This window comes from Canis lupus, chromosome 19 (genome assembly GCF_011100685.1).
Source record: "Canis lupus familiaris isolate Mischka breed German Shepherd chromosome 19, alternate assembly UU_Cfam_GSD_1.0, whole genome shotgun sequence".
NCBI classification, from domain to species: Eukaryota; Metazoa; Chordata; class Mammalia; order Carnivora; family Canidae; genus Canis; species Canis lupus.
Genome location: NC_049240.1, coordinates 21,285,895 through 21,301,732, shown reverse-complemented (window position 1 = coordinate 21,301,732; position 15,838 = coordinate 21,285,895). Strand labels below are relative to the sequence as shown.

The window sequence follows — 15,838 nt, the reverse complement described above, 5'->3', positions numbered from 1 at the left end:
TGGAGACACTACACTTAGAGGGTGGCAGGCACACAGGCCCCAAAGACTAAACCCTCACCCTGGAGCCACTGGGCACAGGAGGCACAAAGAAGGGAGAGACACACTCTCCATCGGGCAGGGAGGAGAGGAACCTTAAAGACCACATGGGCTGCTAAGTCTCTACATCCCTGTGTGGATGGCTGGAGCTGACCTGGTAGCCTGTGGGAGAAAGCCTGGTGAGTCTCTATGTGCTGCCTTGTGGAGTGGGTGGAAGAAAGGTCGTGCAGGTTCAACCTGCCCCTGGAACTCTTGTGCCATCCTGAAGCCAATGTACTCCTCCTGAAGAAAGGCATGGAAGGATTTTGTCAACCAGAGGTGGTTTGGTTGGGTGGGTGGCATGAGGCTTGCCCCTCTGGAGCTTTGAGTCTTGTAAGGACTTCCAGGGCCTAGAGATGCTGGCATTTTGACCTCTTATCTTCTCCAGATTGAGGAAGGCCTATTGATCTCCTGAAGCCTAAGGACTCACTGTATGTCCCTGTATTGTACTCTCTCACTTCATTCTTCCAAAAACTTACTTGATGCTGTGGGCAAGGGCCTCCTGGGGCAGGGAGTATGAACTTCCCTTCTCCAATGTATTGTTGGTAAGTGAGAGTCACCTTTCTGAGCCCAGGGTCCCTCCGCTGCTAAATGGGGACAATAGCACTCATTGAAGTTCTTAGGATTTAATGAGAAAACAAGGCCCTGGGTAATGGCCTATAAATATTGCTTTCCCCACCCCTCCCAAGTGCCTCCTCAGGCTTAGGAGACCCCTATCTGGTGTAACCAGAAGGCCAGCCCTGCTGGTTGTTTTGGGGCAGAGCAACGAGAATAGCTATGGTCACATGTGGATCCAGCAAGATTCATCCTGTGAGAAATTGGACATATCCCTGGCCTCCCTGAGGCTGAACTTGTGCATCTATAAAAGTAGGAGCTTCACTGCCAAAATGGAGAAAGCAGTGCTTGGTCTATTCATCCAGCGCAACCTGTATGATACAGCTTTCATTGTCTTCTCAACAATTTCAGGGGCACCAGTGCTATAGAAAGGCCCTGATCCAAGAACCACTGCTCAGAGAGGTGGAGTGACGTGTCCGCAGGCACAAAGTGAGGAATAGTGATGCTATCCTGAGCTTCACTCTCCTCTCTGTGTAGCTCCCTTCCATTGGATAACAGTTCTCACACTGAAGGTACTTCCACTCCCACTCAAATTTCCCTACTTCCTTTCTAGGCCCTTGGGAAAGATGATCCCTGGAGGTGAGGTTACTGGCCCATCTTCTAAAGCTCAACACAGAGGCTGTGATAGAGTCATGGCTTCATTTGCACCTACTTGAGAAGTGTAATGGAGAAAAACCCTAGAGCCAGCCCAGGTAGGTATGGAATTCTGGGAGATGCTCCAGCTCCCTGGGTCCAGAGCCCAACAGAAATGGATTTGGTGCCTTCAGCAATCTGAGCACCTACTTCCTCCTGGCACAGAGCAATGCACTGGTGTCACGTAGCAGGGGGAGAAAGCATGTCATTTAACATAACCCGTTATTATGGTGGACTTGCTACAAGGGCTTCCTATGTGGATCTCCTTTATGTCTCACCCATATACCACATCTTCTTTTTTTTAATTTATTTTTATTTATTTTTTATTATTTTCCTTAAAATAATAAATTTATTTTTTATTGGTGTTCAACTTGCCAACATACAGAATAACACCCAGTGCTCATCCCATCAAGTGCCACCCTCAGTGCCCATCACCTATTCACTCCCAACCCCACCCTCCTCCCCTTCCAACACCCCTAGTTTGGTTCCCAGAGTTAGGAAGCTTTATGTTCTGTCTCAATTTTTGATATTTCCTACCCATTTCTTCTCCCTTCCCTTCTATGCCCTTTCACCATTATTTACATTCCCCAAATGAATGAGAACATATGTTTGTCCTTCTCTGATTGACTTATTTCACTCAGCATAATACCCTCCAGTTTAATCCACGTCGAAGCGAATGGTGGGTATTTGTCATTTCTAATGGCTGAGTAATATTCCAATGTATACATAAACCACATCTTCTTTATCCATTCATCTTTCGATGGACACCAAGGCTCCTTCCACAGTTTGGCTATTGTGGACATTGCTGCCAGAAACATTGGGGTGCAGGTGTCCCGGAGTTTCATTGTATCTGTATCTTTGGGTAAATCCCCAACAGTGCAATTCCTGGGTCATAGGGCAGGTCTATTTTTAACTCTTTGAGGAATCTCCACGCAGTTTTCCAGAGTGGCTGCACCATTTCACATTCCCACCAACAGTGTAAGAGGGTGCCCTTTTCTCCGCATCCTCTCCAACATTTGTAGTTTCCTGCTTTGTTAATTTTCCCCAATCTCACTGCTGTGAGGTGGTACTCATTGTGGTTTTGATTTGTATTTCCATGATGGCAAGTGATGCGGAGCATTTTCTCATGTGCACGTTGGCCATGTCTATGTCTTCCTCTGTGAGATTTCTGTTCATATCTTTGCCTATTTCATAATTGGATTCTTTGTTTCTTAGCTTTGAGTTTAATACTTTTTTTTTTTAGATCTTTGATTCTAGTCCTTTATCAGATACGGCATTTGAAAATATCTTCTCCCTTTCTGTATGATGTCTTTTAGTTTGTTGACTCTTGCTTTTGCTGTGCAAAGGCTTGTTATCTTGATGAAGTCCATATAGTTCATTTTTGCTTTTGTTTGTCTTGCCTTAACCGATGTATCTTGCAAGAAGTTATTGTGCCGAAGCTCAAAAAGGGTGTTGCCTGAGTTCTCATCTAGAATTTGATGGAATAGTGTCTCACATTTAGTTCTTTCATCCATTTTGAGTTTATATTTGTTTATGCTATAAGAGAAGGGTCCAGTTTCATTCCTCTGCATGTGGATGTCCAATTTCCCAGCACCATTTATTGAAGAGACTGTCTTTTGTCCAGTGGATAGTCTTTCCTCCTTTGTCAAATATTAGTTGACCATAAAGTTGAGGGTCCACTTCTGGATTCTCGATTCTGTTCCATTGATCTATGTGTCTGTTTTTGTGTCAGTACCATACTGTCCTGATGACCACAGCTTTGTAGTACACCCTGAAATCTGGCATTGTGACTCCCCCAGCTATCTTTTTTTTTTAATATTCCACTGGGTATTTGAGGGTTTTCTGTTTCCACAAAACACTTAAGAAAATTTATTCTGACTCTCTGAAGCATGTCCATGATATTTTGATAAGGATTGCATTAAATGTGTAAATTGCCCTGGGCAGCATTAACATTTTCACAATACTAATTCTTCCAATTCCTGAGCGTGAAATATTTTTCCATCTCTTTGTATGTTCCTCAATTTCTTTCCGAAGTGTTCTGTAGTTTTTAGGGTATAGATCCTTTACCTCTTTGGTTAGGATTATTCCTAGGTATCTTATGCTCTGTCCCTTTTGGCGCCCTCGGGAACCCCAATTAAATGTAGATTTCTCCTTCTGTGCCTGTTATTTATTTCCCTTAACCTATCCTCATGATGTTTTAATTGTTTTTCTCTTTTTTTCCTAAGTTTCCCTCCTTGCCATCAATTTGTCTTCTATGTCACTCACTCATTCTTCCACCTTGTTAACCCTTGTTGTTAGGACTTCTAGTTTGGATTGCATCTCATTTAATCGATTTTTAATTTCTGCCTGATTAGATCTAAATTCTGCAGTCATGAAGTCTCTTGAGTCCTTTATGCTTTTTTTATGATAGTCACACACACACACACACACACACACACACACACACACAGGCAGAGACGCAGGCAGAGGGAGAAGGAGGCTCCATGTACTGGTAGCCCGACGTAAGACTCGATCCTGGGTCTCCAGGATTGTGCCCTGGGCAAAAGGCAGGCGCCAAACTGCTGCATCACCCAGGGATCCCCCTCCTTTATGCTTTTTTCTAGAGCCACCAATAGCTTTATAATAGTGCTTCTGAATTGGCTTTCTGACATTGAATTGTAATCCAAATTTTGTAACTTTGTGGGAGAGAGACTATTTCTGATTCTTCCTTTTGAAGTGAGTTTTTCATTTTGCTCTGTGCATAGTGGCCAAAAACAAGTTTTTATGGAGAAAGGGGAAAAAGAGAGAAGGGAAAAAAAAGAGAAAAAAAGGTTAGGGTAGCATCAGAAATCAAAAAACAAGGGGGAGTATCTTCTGATTCTATATACTGTAAATCCCTTGGATTCCCCTGGAACTTTCCAGTGCTGTTTGGTCAATAACTTGCTTTTCCCATGTCCATCAAGCTGGTCTTCTGGGAGAGCTGTCTTCTGTGCTGATCTTAGATGTGAGCACCTGGGTGAGCTGCTCAGGCCCCTGCCTGGGGAATGGCTCAAGAGAGATGTTTATCCTGTTTATCCTGTGAGGCCAATGTGAGGCTCAGTGGCTGTTTTTTATCCTATGAGGCCCCAGGAGGAACAACGGTCATGGAGACCAGCTCTGCAGACCTGGAGTCAGCTACCACAGTAACTACCACAGCTCTCAGGCTGCAGGGGCCTAGATGCTCTGGGGCAGGGGCAACTGATCTGCACACCTCAGGGGCCCTCCAGTGGCAGGAGCATTCTGGCTGTCCTGGGCCCTCCTGGCCTCAAGGAAAACCTTGAGTTGCTTTGCTATGTTCCCCCAATGCTGGAGGTTCCAGTTCTGTTTGGTCAAGAAATGTGCTGGTCACCTGTTCTTCCAGGTGATCCTCCCAGGAAGGGCCTTCTGCACAGATTTTCATGGGTCTGTGCCTGGGTGGTGTTGTGCCGACCTTGTCAGGGTCCAGGCTCACTGTAAGCTCTTTGCTCTGTGAGCGATTTGTTCCCTGAAACTTTTCATACTCATTTTCCGGGTGAGAGGAAAATAGACCACACCTTAATCTCCAGCCTTGGAGATGAGTGAAGTGATAATTGACAAATCTGCAGACTCCAGTGCAGACTCTACAATTCTCCCCTAGCAGACATGGAGGGACACTGAAATATGCAATGTTTATGTTTCCCCAGGGAGAGTCTTTGCCACTCTTGCTCTTACCCCCTCTTCCTGGAGGAAAGGGAAGTTTGTCCCTTTCTGTGGTGGCTGGTCCCCCACAAAGAGAACATTCAACCTGTCCAATGGTCACATAATCTACCTCCCAGAGGAAGGGAGAGGATGTGTTCCAATCCCTTGTATGGACCCACCATGGTCTCCTGGCCAAGCCTACGACAGTGGGTGATTGCACCTCAAGTTGAATATTCTCTCATACGTGCTGATCTAAACCCACTTCCCTGAACCAATACATGGGAACTCTGCTGGCTCAGGTGCTTGGGTACTTTCTGGCTTCCAGGAATATTGAGATCCTACTCACTTACCTGTGGTTCTGGGCCCTTTCACCTATGGGAGGGTAGGGAAGTCTCTTGAGGAGCACATTTCTAAAGGTCCAGATTTTGAACATCGGGGCTCTTTTACTTTCAAGCAACTAGCTTACACATGCTACCTCCATGCTGCCCATTATCCTCTGATAAATCCCTTCGTTTTGTTTTTTTATATCCACCAGGCAAAAATTTTTCACTTTTCTATTTGTAGAGTCAGTCAATCTTGCTTAGATTGCAGCTTGAATTCACTGGTGTTCAGGATGGCTTTATAGTTATGTAGCTAAATTTAGGGGCCTAGCTGACATGAGGACCTCTGCTCAACCATCTTCTATCCATCTGATAAAAAATTTTAAGGGCTTCACCTAAACGGATTCAGATGGTTAGTTCAAGAAATATGTCCTTTCCCAAGAAATTCAAGTTTCTTTTGCAAATAAATTCACCTTTATTTAGTATCATTCAACTAGAGACCATGAAGCTGTCCCTTTTTAAGTGAATGAAAAAGATTCTTCAGATCAATCCATACAAGGAATTGTTATTCTGTAAGAAAAAGCGATTGAGCATTGGGAGGCCTCTGTGTCTCAGTTGGTTAAGCTTGTGACTCTGGATTTTTGCCACAGATCATGACCTCAGGTTCTTGAGATAAAGCCACATGACAGCCACTTGCTATGCCTGGAGCCTGCTTAAGATTCTCTCTCCCTGGGATCCCTGGGTGGTGCAGCGGTTTGGCGCCTGACTTTGGCCCAGGGCATGATCCTGGAGACCCGGGATCGAATCCCACATTGGGCTCCTGGTGCATGGAGCCTGCTTCTCCCTCTGCCTCTGTCTCTGCCTCTCTCTCTCACTGTGTGCCTATCATAAATAAAAAAAAAGAAAAAAAAGATTCTCTCTCCCTCTTGAAAAAGACATAAGAGACACCTTTCTCTGGTAAATGAACTAAGGGAACTGGAAATGGAGTTGGGTGAGGGATTGGGATGATTAGGTGATAGGCACTAGAGGGGCACGTGATGGGATAGCTCTGGGTGTGATGCTATATGTTGGTAAATTGAACTCCAACAATAACAACAAATAAATAAATGCTACTTTATGAGATACTCAACTTGGATAATAAAGAACCAAAATAGCAATTTTCCTGAAGAAAAAAAGAGATGCCTGTTTGAGTAGCTTTTTATTATGTCCAATTCTGAATTTTTTTAAAGTTAAAGTTTGAACCTCTTGGAGTTCCATTGTTCTTTTTACATAGACCTTATAAGGTCCCTTTTAGCGATGTATCAGGGAAGTTTTTCACATTTCTCTCTTACTTCAGAAACATCTCCAGTTGAAGATCAGGACAAGGCTGCGAGGAACATTTAAGGAACATTTGAGGAACATTTGCCTTACCTTAGTGGTGAAAAACTTCAATAATATCCTAGCTGTTCTTTAAGATGTTTCCATCTCTGCATGTAGTATAGTAGTGTCTTCCAGTCTGGGTGCTGAAATTCCTAGATTTATGGATATTCCAGCTCCTAATTTACAGTGAAAGAACGAGTATTACTGAAGGGAATGGACTGGGAAACCATCTTTGCTTCTGTGTACTTGCACCAAGGGAACTCACAGGATTCTGAAAGTTTTTCCTATTTAAATGGACAGCTGAAAATATTTTCCTCTCTTTAAATAGGTTATATCTTAATGAACTGTGTCCCAGGGATCCCTGGGTGGTGCAGTGGTTTAGCGCCTGCCTTTGGCCCAGGGCGCAATCCTGGAGACCCGGAATCGAATCCCACATCAGGCTCCCGGTGCATGGAGTCTGCTTCTCCCTCTGCCTGTGTCTCTGCTTCTCTCTCTCTCTCTCTCACTGTGTGCCTATCATAAATAAATAAAATTTTTTAAAAAATGAACTGTGTTCCAGCAAAATTGTAATTTCTTTGAACTCTATATTACTTCCTGTGAAGACTGATCGAAAATACATGGATACATTTCACATTCTACAGCTTTATTGTTTTGAATATGTCATATACTTTGAGTCATGAACCATATTGATTTCTCAGACTCACCTTCATTTTGATGAATACACATAGCATTCATTGAGATCTTTTGGATGGCTTGAAAGCTGAATTAATTTTATTTCATTCTTGTTTTATTATTTTCTTCTTGAAAGAGGGAAAGAGTGTGTCTAGATAGGGGTATAGATAGATGAGGAAGAAGGGAATCTCTTAGCAGGATCCTTGCTCAGCATGGAACCTGAGGATGGCTTGATCTCAGGAGACTGAGATCATGACCCAAGAGAAAATCAAGGGTCTGGCCACTCCCCTGTTCTCTGTATATGTCATTGACAATTAATTTACCATAGAAAAGAAGATCTTGTAGGTAACTTTCCAGGTCAGTCCAAACAGCTTTGTTATTCAAAATGGGTCATCTGAATATCCAAACCATGAGTGTGTGTATAAGCTGATAATGGATAGGTAACACCAGGTCATACCTGCATCTAAAGAATTCTATTAGCATAGAAATATGCCTTGGCTTTTTTGGAGGGTTAGAAAAAAATTCAAGTGCATGTTTTCATTAAGCTCAGTTCAATATTTCAACCATATACTGTTTCCTCACACCTGGCTATGGGAGGGTTAAATTTTTAGAATCAAGTGGCAGTTTCCTGCTTATGGTGAATTGTGGAAAATGAGGTATCTGGAGAAGGGGAGGAGTGGGAAGGAGGTGCATGAGGAAGCGACACAGGACAACAACAATAAGTGGAGACAAACAACTAGAGGAAGGCGAGTAGGATCATTTACTAAAGAGGTGCTTCTACTTTATTCTTGCCTAGCATTGTCAAATTTTTCTTTAGCTTGGCCAAACAAATGGTTAATGAAACTAATTTGATACTGAATTCCTTTGTGAGGCCTCAGTGTATCAACCAATGGTGCTGCCCATTCATTTTCCTTCTTTTCTAAGAGATTTCCCTAGGGAATGAATTTGTTCAGTTCCATTGATCCAGAGGTGGCCTTGAAGACCCAAAACATTGGTGAAGTGGTGTGGATCAAGAATTAAAATCGTGAGAAGCAGACATAGGAGAAACAAACACGATTTCAGGTAGAGGAGAGGGTTCATGTTTAGATGATCCCAAGACAGCTGGTGACAATATGGAAATATCACATTTGTGTACCTCATGCCATGAGACCCCCAAAATTACAAATAATCACCGCAGAACAACAGCCAATGATGTGTCCATCACAGCAGGCACAACCTCAGAGTGAATACCCTCAGGACACAAAACTGACATAGTCAGAGAAACTCAACTGATGGGATTGCTGAGCCTCAGCAAAGTTCTTCTTCAGGGTGAACCCCAGTCCTATGAGATCTTCACACTCACTTCTCTGTGATGCTGACACAGTGAAGACTCATAGGGCACTATTCATGCTTCTATGGTCAGATACTTCTTTTTATGACACACACCAGTTTTACACTGCACAACACAGCACAAAATGGTAACCAAAAGACAGAATAAGGGGACCTAAAAATAGTCTGATTCCATAATAGTCCCAAGATGTGGGAACAAAAACAAGATCCAGGTGCCATACTGAGTACAAACTGCTTAGGAACTGCCTCAGAGAACTCATTTCAGATTGAGGGCTCCCTCTTCATGGGAGGGCTCCTCCCATGGACTTGATAGCTGCCAAGAGCAAGGCACAGGGGGCCTCTGTGAACACTACTCTTGCTCAAAGCAACAGGAGGATCTGAAGATGTTCTGTGGACCCCTTGTGATTGCGTGTACAGTGAACAATGGCCAACTAAATGAAAGTAATTAAAGATTATTGACTCAGATCATGTTAGAGCAAGGGAGTCAGCCACTATTATTTGTGTTGAGCAGAGCCCCAGCATCAGACTGCAGGGTGCAAACTCACTCTAGTGTTTAAATGGAAGGCTTCAGTTATGCCTTGATGAGAAGTTATTGTATGGGGAGTCTATAGAGAGCTGTCCAGAAGTGAGGCACCCTATGTGATTGTGAATGAATCGGTGGTCCTAGATAGGAAATTGAGACAAGTGTTAGGAAAGCTCTGTTTTCCATAGGTTTTGGTGGGACAATGGTTATGGTTAGAATCCTGAGCCTGTGCTAGAGTGGTATAAGGTTATTCGGTAGAATATTGAACCAGTTCGACCAAAGATTTTGGTGTAAAAAAAGCACCAGGGTACAGCTGCAAAACATCTTACACTCTATCTGATATAGACTAGGCCTTCTCCCTTGAATAACTACAAGATAATGGGCTGGTTCCCTGATTGGCTGTGGGTCAGAAATCTCTCTGAATGAACTATCTGGCTGTGATCTATACTTTAAATTTTCCAAGTACACTGGGGACCACCTACTAGGAGAAGGCTAGGGAAGTTATGGGGCATGGCAGAAGATATTATACATTGAAAGATCCCAACTTGTCAAGTGCTGGATGACAGCAACTGCTGCAAGATGAGGATCCTCCATAGGAGCATTTCATTAAGAGAGAGGATGGTGGTGCCTGGTGACTTAGTAGGTTCAGTATCTTATTGAAGGGTTGGCTCTTGTACTGAATTCAGGGTGCTGGTTTGAGCTCGATAGCAGGATTTGCAGGCAATATTCATGGGATTCTCTCTCACTTTCTGCCTCTCCTACCCAAAGACTCTCTCTCTTCTCTCTCTCTCTCTCTCTACCTCACAATGAAGTAAATAACTACTTACAAAACAAAAGAGAGTGAAATGAATGACAGGAAATAAATTACTATGTTGATTTAAGAATCTGAGTCTCCACAGTCACCAAAATAATATTCCTTGTGCAGCAGCATACAAACGGTGATGGATGGTCTGAGGAAAGAATAGGAGACAGTTAAGCACACAGGAGGATGAGTCACAGATCCTAGGATCTATGTCCTCAACCCAGGAACTCAATTTTGCCTTCTGTTCTAGTCTTCTCAACTACACACCCCTAGAAACAACATCTTTTCAAATCTATGACGGGAATGGCCTTGAGTCTCTGCACTTTCCCCGGTCTCAGATTCCATATCCCGAACAAGGAAACAAGGTCTGACATCTGATTCTTCAAAGAAACCACCAAATTTTCTATGACTTTCTTGTCCCATGTTTTGCTCCCTCTTTCTGCTCACTCCTGCTTCACTCCCTCTTCTTTCTCTTAACCATTAATTGCTCATTTCACTTCTCGATCACCTACAACACCCATTATAGTCTATGGCATGGGAATGCTCAGATTGATCATTTTTTTATGTGACCCTCCTTAGTCAGTAGATAAAAGATCCAATCCGGGAAACTCTGGATTAGTTGCAATGGGCTGCGGGTCTATGGGCAGCGGTTGTGTGGCATGTGCAATGGGCCATGTGGGTGGCATCCCACTGGGCTATATTGACTGCTTTGTGCTTGGGGTGCTCTTAGGTACTTGAAACAAACATTTATATATTTTTAAAAGCTTATTTATTTAGTTTTATGTAAATTCAATTTGCCAATATATTGTAACACCCAGTGCTCTTCCCATCAAATGCCCTCCTCCTGGCATTTAGGAAATAGAGAAAGGAATTATGAGGAAAAGGAGTGGAATTAAGTGGGAAAAATTAGAGAGTGACACAAACTATGAGAGACTCCTATATCTGGAACACACTGAATCTTCAGAACAACCCATACATATTGTAGTCCACAGAGGAGATGAATGTGATGGTAGAGATAAAGTATCTTCCCAATATCCTTTAGTCTAAATATGGGATTTGGGTTTTTCTAAAGCAGATGAGGCTGCATCAATACCAGATCAAGCCAGAATTTGCCCTGCTTCTGGAAGACTGGGCCATGGGTTCCAGGCAGGCATGAGGGAAAGTCTGAGGCTGGTCCAAGATCCTGGTAAGGGGAGCAGGCCCGGTACTGTGTGGTTATAGTAGTGAAATCAGACAGGAACAGAAACCCTGTTTGCCCTGTCTAGAGCTTGTCCTGGGCTTGGTCAGACCACGAGACTTACTCTGCAGGGCCTTGATCACATGTATGTGCCACCAGACCAGCAGCTTTCAAACATTCCTCTAGATTCCGTCCACCCAGTGATGGCCTAAGGTAGCTGAAGTTGAACCTCTCTCACAGGCAGGGAAGTACAGATTTTATTTTTTTTATTTTTTTTTCAGATTTTATTTTTGTCTCAGGACTGAGGATTGTGCAAGGAGGGATGGAGGGAACTGTGCTACTGACCATCCCTCCCACCTCAATTCTGCTGGAACCAGAGGCATGTGCTGCGAGGGATGTCTTCTATGCTGCCCATCTCTAGAGCACACTTACACCCCCAGCCAAAACTGAGGGTAGCCAAGCATTGCTGTGGTGTGACATATTGGTGCAATGAGAGTGGGTCCCAGGCTCTACCAGCACTTGGCAGCAACAGAATCATCCTTTGTACAACATCAGATCTCCACAGCAGTGTGTATCTCAAGAGATTGGCTCCATCGAAGACCAAAGGCCTCTCCTGCTCTATTCCTAAGATATTCTAACCAAACATAAGGTAGGACTTTAACGCTTCCCAGTGACAATGGGAATAGGAGCTGGTCCTCAGAAATGATTAATAATAATAAAAATATGACCAACTGCATAAACCCCAACATCTAATAGAGCATAGCACACAGTGAGATCACATTTGATATGGGCTGGATAAATGCATCTGCATGTACCCTTGGTTGCTTTACTGTTTTCATCCTGAACTCTTCACTTTTCTTCTTCTAGGTCATTTTTTCTCTAACCTGGTTTTTCTGCACCTTCTCTTGAATGTGTATAGGGGACTTCTTCATTCTTGAAATGAATAGAAGAATGAGGCATTTCAGAAACCACCAGAGAAGGATAACCCTCATTTGGAGAGATCTGAGCAGAGCCTGACTTTAGGGGACACCCCATGTGGAGGGGTGGTTACATGTGCCCTTCTGACTCCCAGACCTCCACCCTGCCTACCATTCATGGCAGAGCAGCGACATTCAGTGATCCAAACCCGGAGGTCAGGGAGGTCAGGAGTCAGGGTGATGCCAGTAGATGAGGTGAGGTGAGCAGGGTCAGATACAATATAGAAAATGGAGACACGATGCACCAGCAGCAGTTTGGGACCATGTTCTCAAGAATGATAATCATTTATGAAAGATGCAGAGAGAGAGGGAGGCAGAGATACAGGCAGAGGGAGAATCAGGTGCAAGGAGCCCGATGGGGGACTCTATCCCAAGTCCTACGATCAACCCCTGAGAGGAAAGCACTCAACCACTGAGCCACTCAGGCATTCCCAGAATGATAATTATCTAACTGTAAGACAAGGTAAAGTCACAGAGGGAATTTCTTGTTAATCAAGAAATAGAGGATAGAGGTGCTAGAAGCCAGATGTATGTGTCATGCATATAGCTGATGTCCATGTCCTACTCAGAATTTGTAAGACAGGCTTTTGTGTACATTGGAGCAATGACAAAGACAGGAAGGCCTTGGCGGAGAGAGAATGGAGTCACAGGTGATGAGAGAAATTGTGTCACTGTTCCTGGGGTTGTGTCCCTGAACCTGGAGCACCACTCTGCCCTCAGCACGCATTCCTCCAGGGACCTGGATCCCTTCTCCGGGGATGGGGAGGATAAGATCCATATCTCTGGACCCTTTCACTCTCAAATTTAATAACTGAAGTCATCAAGAAGCTGCTGAGCATCCCTGTCCCTCTGAGAGGAAGTCACTCTCCTCGTGCCATTGTTTTGGGCACATTGATGGCCTCCCTGTGCCCCACCCCCCACCCTGGGCAACTGATTCCTCTATCTTGATTCCTGCCTGTTTCTCTTCTATGAATTTGCCAACACCTTTGTGTTTCCAATATCAGAAGAGCAGAGAGGAGTGGTCATGGGTATGTTGTTGACACACCCCCTTACCAAACAATCGATCAATGAATGAATCCTGAAAAATCTAGGGTACCTTCATGGTTTGCAGGGCTCCTTGGAGAAGGAAAACAACTCTGCACAACCTATCACCAGCCTGTGCCCTCTCTGAACTCAGAATATTGGGAGACAAAGGATTTTCCCAAACCCCTTCCACCTTATGGCACCTTTGGCCACTTAGAGAGGTGAACACGACATTAGAAGTAATCTATTTTGCTCAAAGTCCCCCAGTCTATAAGTGAAGTGAATGAAATGCACAGCCTTTTCTCTTATCCCTTGTCGAAGTCTACCAAACTTTAACTCCAGCCTTAGTAGGATTGGAGAAACTCCTAGCAGACCATAGGGAAGGTTTAAGAGTGGGATAATGTCCCTGATGTTGGAAACAGACCTATTACTCACTAGTTAGATTAGCAGAATCACATGGGAGCAGAGAATCTGGCTCTGGGCTGAAGAGCCTCTGGGCCTCTGTGTGGTTGATCCTAGGAAACAAGCTCTGTGGGAAGATGAGGGGGAGAGCTGTGGCTACATAAACAGGGTCAGTCAGGCCTTTAAAATTCCCAGCCCAGGGAGCATCCCAAGAGCCTACACTCGGGTCTGCCCAGAAAACAAGTTGTAAAACTACTGCATCCTTAACAGGCTACAGTGTACTGCAAATGTAACTCTTCTATCCACTGGAAACAAATGAAAAACTCATTTGACACCCTTTATCGGGACATTGGTTTATTATGTCAGTCTCAACAGAAACCACCCTCCCTCAGACCTGCACCTCTATCATTGCATAGACCCCCATGGCTGGCCTTGAGTGAGAATGCTGTCTTCTTGACCTTAGAACCTTGAAATTGGTCACCCTCTATCCTCAGGTGGCCTGTTTCCTCTCTTCAGCATCTTTTGATCTCCTGTGTCTGTTTCATCTTAAAGTTCAGCCCATGACTGAACTCCTTGGTCTCCCATGGAATCCATGGGGAAGCTATCTCTGGATCCCAAGAACCCTTGTTCTTGGTATCACTCATTTTAGCAATCACATGCAGCCTAGGTCCCCATAAAGCACCCCAGGGCATGGCATGTAGCTGCACCTGGGGTTGCATCTGCCACAGCCCTCTGGCTAAGGGAGAGGATTCTTTCTCAGGAAAATTTAGTCACAAGGGTTTGGGAACAAGAGGAGGGGTAGGAGGGGAGACTCAGTGGAGAAATATCCCTTTCAATACGAAGGAAATGAGCTAGAAAGGATTCTGGGATCAATGTGCAGTCTGCAGAGAGTCTCACATGTGGAGGATCAGGAACAAGAATTAAAAGTGTTACTGAAAAAATAAATAAATAAAAGTGTTACTGATACTGGAATTCCACTGAGTTTTAAAGAGAGATCAGCTGGAATGCTACAGAGAGATATTTTGCTTCTAACAAGGTAGGGAGGCAGAAAAAAAGCAATCAAGTGGGGGAGGGGCACTGTGAGAAGCAGTGTGAAAGCCTGGTGGGAAATCCTCAGGGACATGAAGCACAGCCCCAGAGAAGCGATAATTTTATAAATCCACCCTGGATTCTTCCCAGACAAAATGGCACTGAGCAGTGAACTCAGGCAGTATGGCAGGAGGAGCAATGGAGCCTCAAGGGCCCCAGAGTTCACTAATAGAGGAGGTGTGCCCAGGGGAGAGTGCAATGCACACAGCAGGCTGATCTCGGTATCGGGCTGGAGCATGCACCCAGTGGGGCCTCGGGGAGAAGCTGGTCATTCAGGCATGGGGTCAGGACAGATGGGCCTCCGCCCTGCTGCTTCCCTGAGCTGCAGCCCCAAGAGCATGACTCGAGTAGCTCAGGCCCTGGATCCCAGGGCACCAGGGGACACAGCCCAGGATACTTCACTTCCCCTGGGATAGGCTGAGGCGAGGGGAAACAGAAAAGCGAGGACACTCCTGCTGCCAGGGGCACCCAGGCTGTGCAGATCAGAGCCCATTGACCCCCAGAGCATCCAGGCCAAGGCAGACTGGGAGACTGTGGTAGTTACTGCTGGGAGCTGACTCCAGACCTGGAGAGCTGGCCGCCGCCAGTATTGTTGTCCCTCCTGGTCTCACCCTGTGCCTGGGAGATGCGGGACCACCAGGGGACAGAGGCCTCAAAGGAAAAACAGCTCCCACTGAGCCTTGCACCTGGTGGCGGTGGGCCATCTTCCCCAAGTACACACACCTGCGAATCAGCACAGTAGCCCTTCCTCCAGAAGACCAGGTGGAAGCACAGGGGAAGAGCAAGTTATGGAACAAGAAGTGCTGGAAAGCTCCAGGGCAAGTCGAGGGATTTACAGTATAAAGAACTAGATGATACCTTTTTCTACCCTTTTTTGCCATGCAGTTCTTTTTTATATCATACTAAAACTTTCCATTTTGTTCTCTTTTTGCACCTTAACTACAATATTTTACCACCTCTTCATTTTTGTTTCTTCCTTTTTGACTCTCATATTTCTTTCTTTTTTACTTTTTTTTATTTATTTATTCATGAGAGACACACACAGAAAGAGGCTGAGACACAAGTAGAGGGAGACTCTCATATTTCTACAATCACATGTCCTAGATATTTATCCACTTCTAGATTCCCTTCAACATACTCAGTTTAATTTTGGAAGTTATGTGGCAT

General features: G+C 44.5%; 1 long non-coding RNA gene across 1 annotated transcript in view; it reads right to left on the bottom strand.

The window, feature by feature from the left end:
- The window catches only part of LOC111091126, a 134,184-nt gene that overhangs the window by 87,557 nt on the left and 30,789 nt on the right, over nt 1–15,838 (bottom strand). The window contains exon 2 of the long non-coding RNA XR_005373991.1: nt 6,729–6,853. This is a non-coding gene — a long non-coding RNA (uncharacterized LOC111091126). The remainder of the gene's footprint in view (nt 1–6,728; nt 6,854–15,838) is intronic.